The 10,431-nt window shown below is 40.6% G+C and overlaps 1 protein-coding gene across 2 annotated transcripts in view; it reads left to right on the top strand.

Annotated features, from left to right (window-relative positions):
• The first annotated feature begins 6,588 nt into the window (after positions 1–6,588).
• The window catches only part of lepr (leptin receptor), a 105,026-nt gene continuing 101,183 nt past the window's right edge, over positions 6,589–10,431 (top strand). For both annotated transcript variants that reach the window (XM_067990382.1, XM_067990381.1), the window contains exon 1: positions 6,589–6,819. The gene's annotated coding sequence lies outside the window, so the exon portion shown is untranslated. The remainder of the gene's footprint in view (positions 6,820–10,431) is intronic.

Here is a 10,431-nt window from a genome sequence, read left to right as displayed (position 1 = left end):
GCAGTGACATTAAACAAATATTTTGTATCTGTCTTCACACTGGAAGACACAAAAAGCATACCAGAAATAGTGGGGAACCAAGGGTCTAATGAGAGTGAGGAACTTGAAGGAATTAGAATTAGTAAAGAAAAAGTACTGGAGAAATTAATGGGACTAAAAGCTGACAAATCCCCTGGACCTAGGGTTTTAAAAGAGGTGGCTGAAGATAGTGGATGCATTGGTTTTGTTCTTCCAGAATTCCCTAGATTCTAGAATGGTCCCCATGGATTGGAAGGTAGCAAATGTAACCCTGCTATTCAAGAAAGGAATGAGAGAGAAAACAGGGAACAATAGGCCAGTTAGCCTGACATCAATAGTAGGAAAAATGCTAGAATCTATTATTAAGGACTTAGTAACAGAGCACTTAGAAAATCATAACATGATTAGGCAGAGTCAGCATGTTTTATGAAAGGGAAATCATGTTTGACAAATCTATTAGAGTTTTTTGAGGGTGTAACTAGCAGGATAGGTAAGGGGGAACCAGTGGATGTTGTATATTTGGATTTTCAAAAGCCATTCGATAAGGTGCCACACAAGAGGTTGTTGCACAAGATAAGGGTTCATGGGATTGGGGGTAATATATTAACTTGGATTGGGGATTGGTTAATGGACAGAAAACAGAGAGTAGGAATAAACGGGTCATTGTTGGGTTGGCAGGTTGTAACTAGTGGGGTGCCGCAAGGATCAGTGCTTGGGCCTCAGCTATTTACAATATATATCAATGACTTAGATGAGGGGAACGAGTGTAATGTATCCAAGTTTGCTGGTGACACAAAGCTAGGTGGGAAAGTAAGCTGTGACGAGGATGCAAAGAGGCTGCAATGGGATATAGACGGGTTATGTGAGTGGGCAAGAAGGCGGCAAATGGAGTATAATGTGGGGAAATGTGAAATTATCCACTTTGGTAGGAAGAATAGAAAAGCAGAATATTTTTTAAAAGGCGAGAGACTAAGAAATGCTGGTGTTCAGAGAGATTTGGATGTCCTTGTACATGAATCACAAACAGTTAACATGCAGGTACAGCAAGCAATTAGGAAGGCAAATGCTATGTTAGCCTTTATTGCAAGGGGATTGGAGTATAAGAGTAAGGAGGTCTTGCTGCAGTTATATAGGGCTCTGCTGAGGCCACACCTGGAGTACTGTGTACAGTTTTGGTCTCCTTACCTAAGGAAAGATATACTTGCCTTAGAGGGGATGCAACGAAGGTTCACTAGATGAGAGGGATGTGAGGGATGAGAGGATTGTCCTTTGAGGTGAGATTGAGTAGAATGGGCCTATATTCTCTGGAGTTTAGAAGAATCAGGGGTGATCTCATTGAAACATATAAAATTCTTGGAGGGCTTGACAGGATAGATGTTGAGAGGCTCTATACCCTGGCTGGAGAGTCTATGACTAGGGGTCATATTCTCAAGGTAAGCGGTCGGCCATTTAGGACTGAGATGAGAAAAGATTTCTTCACTCAGAGGGTTGTGAACCTTTGGAATTCTCTACCTCAGAGGGCTGTGGATGCTCAGTCATTGAGTATATTCAAGACTGAGATCGATAGATTTTTGGACACTGAGGGAATTGAGGGATACAGGGATAGGTGGGAAAATTTAGTTGAGGTAGAAGATCAGCTATGAACTTGTTGAATGGTGAAGCAGGCACGAGGGGCCATATAGCCTACTCCTGCTCCTATTTCTTATGTGTTCTAACTCCAGAACATGACATTGTGGTTGGCCCCTATTACCTTGTTTGCCTGATAAGGCCATTTAAATATTTTCAGCACGGAGTTGCTAAGGAGGGGATGGTTGAGTCGGGCAATGACTGGCCATTACCTGAGAGTGCTGCTCTCCTTATGGGTCTACACCCTTCCTCTGCATAACTTTATGGAGAAGGATTTCTACATCTACAGTGAAGCTGACCTTCTGCAGCCTTTGCAGATGTGACATTTTGCTTTGGTTTTACTTTTCCTGGCATAGCGCCTTTAAGCTGCTGCAGGCCTTAAAATACAACAGCAGAGCACTGCTCCCAATGTCTGGCATCCATAACTCTGAAGGCCACCATCATATTTAAATTAGGCTGATTGCAAAAGCTGCAGTGGGGTCAGCCCATCTCTGGTTGGGATTTTGTCTGAATGGAAAATTTAGGCTGCAATCTCTGGTTCTTACATTACAATATTGACTACACTTCAAAGGTACTTCATTGGCTGTTAAGCACTTTGGGTTGTCTCGAAGTCGTGAATGGTGCTATATAAATGCAAGTTCTTTTTCTTTCTTTCTAGATTAGACTATGGTAACTTTGCCTTTGATACTTTTTATGTTCCTTTCCCTATGGGAGTCTGGCATCTGGTTGATATCTCTCTGTGACAACACAACTGAAATTGTGAACCTGGCATGTTAAGAGTCACAGATACAAAACCATGTCCCTCCACACAGTGTATCTCCACCCTCCCCCCAACACACACACACACACACACACACACACAATTTGTCAGGCATTGTTTTCCAATTAAAGTACATCTGTTGTACATTTATGATTTCTTCATTATATCATTGGTTCTTGGAGTTTCTTATTTTTTCTTACTCCCCAAAAATTCTTTTTGTCTGATGTTATTCTAAAAGCATACTTAATTCAAAGCATTCGACCTAAGTTAGTATTAATGCCTGCCCCGTGAAAAATAGCGTCAGTCAGTCCATAGCATCAATTGCATAAGTGTTTGGGGAGGAATGAGCATTCTCATGAATTACATTTCTGTCGGCTATATCTGGCAAAACAAAAGCTAAGCTGCATTATGACTTACAATATTTAAAGCTCCCACAGCAAGCTTTAAAATAACATCATTACCCCTGTAATGGATGTAAGATGATGGGACAACAGCAGAGTGAAACCCTCAAATGGCAAAGAATGACTCAAATTTGTTTTCCCATGTATAAATAATACCAACTAAATTGGCTTTTTGTTAGGCAGAGATTGTTCCATTTAATTGAGACTGAAGTTATAAAGAGATATCTGGAGATACAAGAAAGGAAAATATATTTTCTATATCTTAATGGGTAGTCAAGTCACTGAACTAAGGCATTATACGTGTTGCTTCTAGAAACTCAAAAGCAACTTGCATTACGTGATGCAGTGGTTTAGACACTGGCCTTTCACTTTTGAGACTCACTTTTCAACCTACTCCAAACTGATGGGATAAAAGACTCCCCTGTTTGTAATGCTTATTTTGGACAGTCCAATTCAGTCCCCAGTGGGCATGGGCCCAGAGTACAAAACTGACACTGAATTGGTATTTTAATTAGAGGATGGCCATAGATGGCTGATGTCAAAAATAAAAAGAATTGCAGCAGAGAATGTTAGTTCTGGAGTTGGAGCTGAGTTCTATTGTTGGGGTAGAAATATTCCAAAAGTGAATTTAATACCTGAAATTTATGTGAGATTTGTCATTTTTTCTATCTAAAGTTACAAATTGATGCATTATAGTTGTTGGAGGAAGGCAGCTCAATCTGTGATGATTAACTGGGAGAAAGTATTTAATGTTTAAAAAACCTTCTAACCATATCGGGGCAGAAATTGGTCCCGAAATAACGGAGAACTCAATACTGCTCTCCGCTGTTAGTGGCGAAATGGAGGAGCAAGTTCCGGCATTTGCACATGTGCAGTGAAACGTGAAAATCTGGAACTTGCTCCTACTGGTTCGCTGGCGATATGACAGCTTCGAATTAAAGGCATATCGCATGCTGCAATCAGAGAAATCATTGAAAAAGTGCAGATTTGCTTATCTGTGCAGCTGGAAAGTAACTAATTATGCCACAAAACAGATACGCTTAAAAATACAGGTCTAAACGAAGTTTTAACAGCACAGTAAGTCTTAATGATTGCCAAACAACTAAAAATTAACTTAAAAATGTGAAGTCTCATTACTGCTTATTTTAATAGTTTTTGGTCATTACATTTTTTTTTAATTGGTTGTTGCTGAGCTGGTTGCTCTTAGCTGAGGTGCTAGTGGGATGCTACAAATTGACCTCAATATCTCTAGGCCACGAAGGGGGAAAATTTCATCTCCTGATCACTATCCAGTGACTCTTACTGGAAGATGCATACGTATAAATATCAGATGAGGACAGGATAGCCCGTGACTGAATAACCTACCAACACTCGTCATCTAGGTCATACATAAAAAATAACAACTTGGGCAATCTGCCCTTAGAATAATGCCCTCAGTCAATGCCTTCAAGAGAGGGAGAAAAATTAAAAATAAACATAAACCTTGTATAAAGAAAAAGAACTTGCATTTATATAGCATCTTTCACGACCTCAATCCATTGCTGTGCTGAAGTTTATTTGATTTGTTTTCACATTTTCAGTACTTGAGATCCATAAGTTACTATTGCATTTAGTTTACATTAGAATGTAAGAAAACATGGAAGCACAAAAGGCCATTTGGCCAATGAAGCCATTTTGGTGTCCTGGCCAAAATTTATCCCTCAATCAACATTACTAAAACAGATTATCTGGTCATTTATGTCATTGCTGTCTATGGGATCTTGCTGTGCATAAATTGGCTGTTGTATTTTCCTACTTTACAACAGTAACTACATTTCAAAAATATTTCGTTGGTATGAAGTCTTTGGGACGTCCTGAAGTTGTAAATGATGAAATAATAAATGCAAGTTCTTTTCTTCTACAGGTTTGTACTATTTACCCTATCATCCACTTATTTAATTTCCTAGAGGAAAGCTCTGAATAAATGCTTCCTATAAATGGGTTACTTAACTTTTCAATTTTAAATTCCTTTATTTCTTCCCATTTTCTTCCCATTTTCACTACTGCCACCCCACCCAACATCAGCTAAATCAGCACAGATCAGTAATTGAATCTCAGATCTTCCTGGTATTGTCCATATGGTTCAATTTCATATTGGTGGTGACTTTACCAACTGAGGGAGGCATTTTTTTCCTTTTTATAATTACTAAAATTCCCTTCAAATCCATTCCCTTTTAAAGGCACATTGAAAATTTGTATTTGTTTACATTTCTGAAGCACATCTGTGCTACTATCCTTGCCATGTGCTGTGTACAACAGAATCACATAGATTCAACATTGTGGCAATGAAGAGTGGCTTTATCAGTACAGTATTACTGACTGCTATCTACAAAAACTCCCTGTTCTTACTTCTTGGGAAAGCTCGTCAGTATAAAAAAAGAGAAAAGTTACGAAATAAATTGGAAGAAGGTTGATTGGAATTGAAATCAAATCTGCCTCTCTATAACATGGATTGTCTCAAATCTACTTCCTTTTGTACCTTATGAATTACATTTATCAAACTCCAATCTATGTTGCAATAAATATGGTAGAGTGCATGATAAGGTAAATGGTACAAAAGAATTGTTTTTAGTTTAATGCACATGGAATGCCCTATCAGAAACAGTGGTAGAATCAGAATCCATAATAGCTTTTAAAAGGGAAATGGATAAATATTTGAAAGTTTTAGGGAAAGAGCAGGAGAATCAAACTAAGTGGATAGCTCTTTCAGAGAGCTAGCACCTGCATGTTGGGCCAAAGGGCCTACTTCTTGCTGTAAAATTCAATGGTTCAAAATCTGTACAAAAGTTAAACATTATTATCAAAGTTTCTACATCAGATTTTTGTGATAATCTTATGAGCAGATATTTAATTAAGGAAAATTATTTCCAATTTACACTCTAAATGTTTTCATATTTGGCTTTTGTACTCCTTACCAATTGAATTGCCTCCATTAGCTTATTAATAAATTAATTCACTGGCAGTTACCATTTTTGGTTCTAAACCTGTGTTTGTTTTACATTTCTTCCTTTTTTATACTTCCTTTTCTTGCATAATTTCAGACTTACATAAAAGCTTGTTGATAATTGTAAGCCCAATAAACTACTGTGTAGAATTCCTACTCATATAATTTTGGTCCTAGTGCCCAGCTGCTGGCCTGTGGTATCCATCACTTGCCTCTGTTATGGTACAACTCCTAGCCATGACAATGCCAACCCTCAGATGTCCATCTCCTGTTCACTTCTTCTCATCTCTTTCCTGTCCCTGCGAGTGTCTAACTGCCCCATACCACCTTCTTGATCCTTTCGATGTCCATCTTTCCTCTATTGCTCACTTATCCCTCCTTTTGTTTCTGCCTGTTGGTGACTCAGCCCCGATTCATGCCCTGTCAATGTCCGTGTCCATGTCCATGTCCCAAGCCCCTTCCTACCGACATGCCTGCTCCAGTTAAAGCCTATCTTCCTTCCCGGAGGTGTTCGACTCATGCAATTGCCCACCACTTACCCCCTCAGACCTTTAGTCTATTGCTGTCAGTGCCCACCTCCTTCCTCTATTACTCAACACACATCTTCCTCGCCTCATCAATGCGGAACTGCTATCACCTACTCTCCTGTCCCTGGAATAAGATTCTCAGAGAGGAGCAGCAGCAGCCACGTGTGAACAAACGTCAGTGAATAAGCAGCCGGGCTCCGGGGAGCTTCTCACGGGCTCTGCGTGGCCGATCTGCTGCGGTGAGGTAAGAGAGCAAAAGCTCGGTCTGTCAGCCAGCTCACTGCTGTCTCAATCCGTCTATGGCCAGAATAACTTGTTTGTTACCGAGCCCGACAGACACTTGTGGAGCAGTGGATATTTCCCAATGACAGTGCAGTCATGGGCTTAGTTTACTGCGCTGGAGGTCGAGGGATCCCAGACATCATGATGTTTATAAAGTGATTTTGCAGAGAAACAGCTTTTTAATCTTTGACAGAAGTTGGGGTTTGGGCTTCGACAGTAAATGTGAGTTTCAGTGACTGCTTCCGACTTTGCTGCGTTTAGTTTTGGAGAGTAAGTTATTCGGAGGGAGTGGGGGAATCTGTGCTTAAAATGTGTCAAATACAATTTAAGGAACACCCAGCGTTTTAAGGAAAGGTGGGGTTTGAAAGTTTATTTGTTCTAAAACTTGCGGTAACTTAGTTTGGTGAAGAATGTATGGTGTGTTCCAAAAATCTGTTCCACTTTCTGTCCAATTACTGCATTACCCAGTAAAGAATGATAAATATTGACAAAGATTACTGCTGCATAAAGTATAGTGTTTGGTGGAGAATTTTACATTTCTAGGAACGCTGTTTTCATGAAAATGGATGTGGCAAATATTTTTAAATTAAAAAAAGTTTTTAGCTATGGAAAAGATCCAAACGAGCTGCGCATCACATTTGGCCCGATGTGCCAATTAAATGTTTCCACACCATTTACGCCATTGTATAAATCGGGGAGAAAAAAGTGTTGCCGAATACTTTTTGATAAAGACCGCGCCCCTTTAAAATGGAACATCTTAATTGAACTAACTTGTGAATCAACACAAAATGTAGGGAAATCTGGCATGTGGTTTTAATTTATTTACAGTAGTTGAAACTTTACTTTTGGTGCATTGTTTTACGGATCAGATTCTCATCAGTAGCAATAGATCACTGAATGCAAATCAGTTCCCCAAAGGGAGCAAAAAGGCTTGATTGGGAATGTTCATAAAGATGGAACGAGATAACTAGTAAAAGCTGTCCAACTGCTTCCAAAAAGCTGACAACTCAAACATCTCTGAATATAAACAAGTAATCACACTGAAATTGTAATGGGATGGGGGGGTTTGTAACATAAGCTTTAGGTATATCCAATGGGGAGAACTTGGGTCTTTTGGGAGAAAGATTAGCATTAGGATTGGCAAAATCAGCTGTCAAATGTCCAGGATGCCCACCTGAAATAGGTGTTAGGCTCCTTGAATATGAAAATCATGATCCTAACACTTGTTTTACGACCCTGCTTGAAAATCGGCTTCAACTGGGTGGATCATGCGCCACAGTCCTCTCTCTGTTTCTCCAGGTCTATAGGGGCCTAACCAATGGTCCTTAAAGGGACTGCTGCAGGCTGCCCACAAAAAGGTAAGTAGCTTTTTATACTTTTGTTTCTGTGTTCCTCCCGGCTCCACAAAAATACTATGGGGTCGCTGCTGGCCCTTTTCATAGAAAGATTAAAAAAGCTAAATGAGATTTGGGTTTTCAAAAGACCAACCAGACCATTGCTCCCCCAAAAGCTATCTGACCAGCCACTCTCCCGCCTCCAACCTTTTCTCCTTCCGAGGAACACTCTACCTCCTCCAGCCCCTGTTCACAAAGACATTGGCCTCCTCCAATTCTCCACCCAATGATGGGCACACTTTCCTTTTCCAACCCTCTCAGTTGATGCTGCTACTTTTCATCCCCTACCACACCGTTCAAGCTAGCATTTTTCCCCTTGCAACCCAGTTCATGCTGGCACTCCTCTCCCTCATTCCCACTCCCTCCCTGAATTCAACCATACATTCTTCTTCCACTCTAGGTATTCAAGTAGACGTGTTTCTCACCCCTCCAGATCAAGTTGGGACGCTTCTCCCCCTCCACCCTCCTCAGTTTAAGCTGGCATTCTTCTTCCCAATCTCCTCTGTTAATGCTAGCATTCTCCATTTTCTCCCCCTCCTCTCAGTTAATTCTAGTGCTCTTTATCCCCCCTCCCTCACCCCAAATGCTGCTCCCAGCTTGTCTTCTCTCTTTTTACCTCCTCCTCACCCAAGTGCAACTCCAGTTTTCTGCCCTCTGCCCTCCTCCCCCGTGCCAGTCCTACACAAGTCCTGCTCCTATTGTAAACGATTGTTACTGTAGGAACATAGGAACAGGAGTGGGCCATTCAGCCCCTCGTGCCTGCTCCGCCATTTGATAAGATCATGGCTGATCTGTGATCTAACTCCATATACCTGCCTTTGGCCCATATCCCTAAATAACTTTGGTTGCCAAAAAGCTATCTATCTCAGATTTAAATTTAGCAATTGAGCTAGTATCAGTTGCCTTATGCGGAAGAGAGTTCCAAACTTCTACCACCCTTTGTGTGTAGAAATGTTTTCTAATCTCACTCCTGAAAGGTCTGGCTCTAATTTTTAGACTGTGCCCCCTACTCCTAAAATCCCCAACCAGCGGAAATAGTTTCTCTCTATCCACCCTATCTGTTCCCCTTAATATCTTATAAACTTCGATCAGATCACCCCTTAACCTTCGAAACTCTAGAGAATACAACCCCAATTTGTGTAATCTCTCCTCGTAACTTAACCCTTGAAGCCTGGGTATCATTCTAGTAAACCTAGGCTGCACTCCCTCCAAGGCCAATATGTCCTTCCGAAGGTGCGGTGCCCAGAACTGCTCACAGTACTCCAGGTGCGGTCTAACCAGGGTTTTGTATAGCTGCAGCATAACTTCTGCCCCCTTGTACTCTAGTCCTTTAGATATAAAGGCCAGCATTCCATTAGCCTTATTGATTATTTTCTGCACCTGTTCATCACACTTCAATGATCTATGTACCTGAACCCCAAAGTCCCTTTGGACATCCACTGTTTTTAACTTTTTACCATTTAGAAAGTACCCTGTTCTATCCTTTTTTGATCCAAAGTGGATGACCTTGAGAATTTCTACGAGGTGCCCCTCTAATGAAATGCATATGTAGTAAGCTTCAGTAGCTCAATAAGATGCCTCCATAACAAAATGGCAGTATGGTAAACCAGGGGTTAATATAAGTGGCCCATTTTGCTAGCTAGAATTAGAACAATGAGCTTTTCTTTGATCATTCGTTTATGTTATTAATTTCCTGTATGAAAATGTATGCTTTATGATGAATCAAGCAAAGCGATATGATAAGCTGAATTCTGGGGTAAGCAGGTGTAGGGAGTGTTGTTTTGCAGCTACCTAATGAATGGATCCTTATTTCGGACAAGGTCGAAAAACATCCCAGGCCTGAGATAAGCGAGACTCCCTTTCCTGTGACCTACACATAAACAGGTATCACCTGTGAGTGGTCGGTCATTATGTCAGTTAGTATGGCTTGCCCAGACTCAGCTTATGATTGGTTTTAACCCCTTGCTACTCATGTCCCTCCCCACTCTGAAAATGTATAATTGTGTGAACTTTGACTGTGTAATTTGCCTGTTCTATGAGATTGACCAGACTCTGTCAAGAGTTGAAATCAATTCTATAGATAGGGTCAGCTGCAGCTAATAAATTGTGTTAAAACTTTCAAGTGTATTCGCTTTCAGTTTTTGCTGAACCAGACTAAGAGTAAAGAATCCGGTATCGTCAACCTCACATTTGTCTACATTGAATTCCATTTGCCACAGTTTTGCCCATTCACCTAATCTATCAACATCGCTTTGTAATTTTATGTTTTCATCTACACTGCTTACAATGCCACCAATCTTTGTGTCATCGGCAAACTTAGATATGAGACTTTCTATGCCTTTATCTAAGTCGTTAATAAATATTGTGAACAATTGAGGTCCCAAGACAGATCCCTGCGGGACTCCACTAGTCACATCCTGCCAATGTGAGTACTTACCCA

Source organism: Heptranchias perlo, chromosome 9 (genome assembly GCF_035084215.1).
Source record: "Heptranchias perlo isolate sHepPer1 chromosome 9, sHepPer1.hap1, whole genome shotgun sequence".
Lineage (NCBI taxonomy): Eukaryota > Metazoa > Chordata > Chondrichthyes > Hexanchiformes > Hexanchidae > Heptranchias > Heptranchias perlo.
The sequence above is the reverse complement of the archived record's forward strand: the minus strand, read 5'-3'. Positions and strand labels throughout refer to the sequence as shown.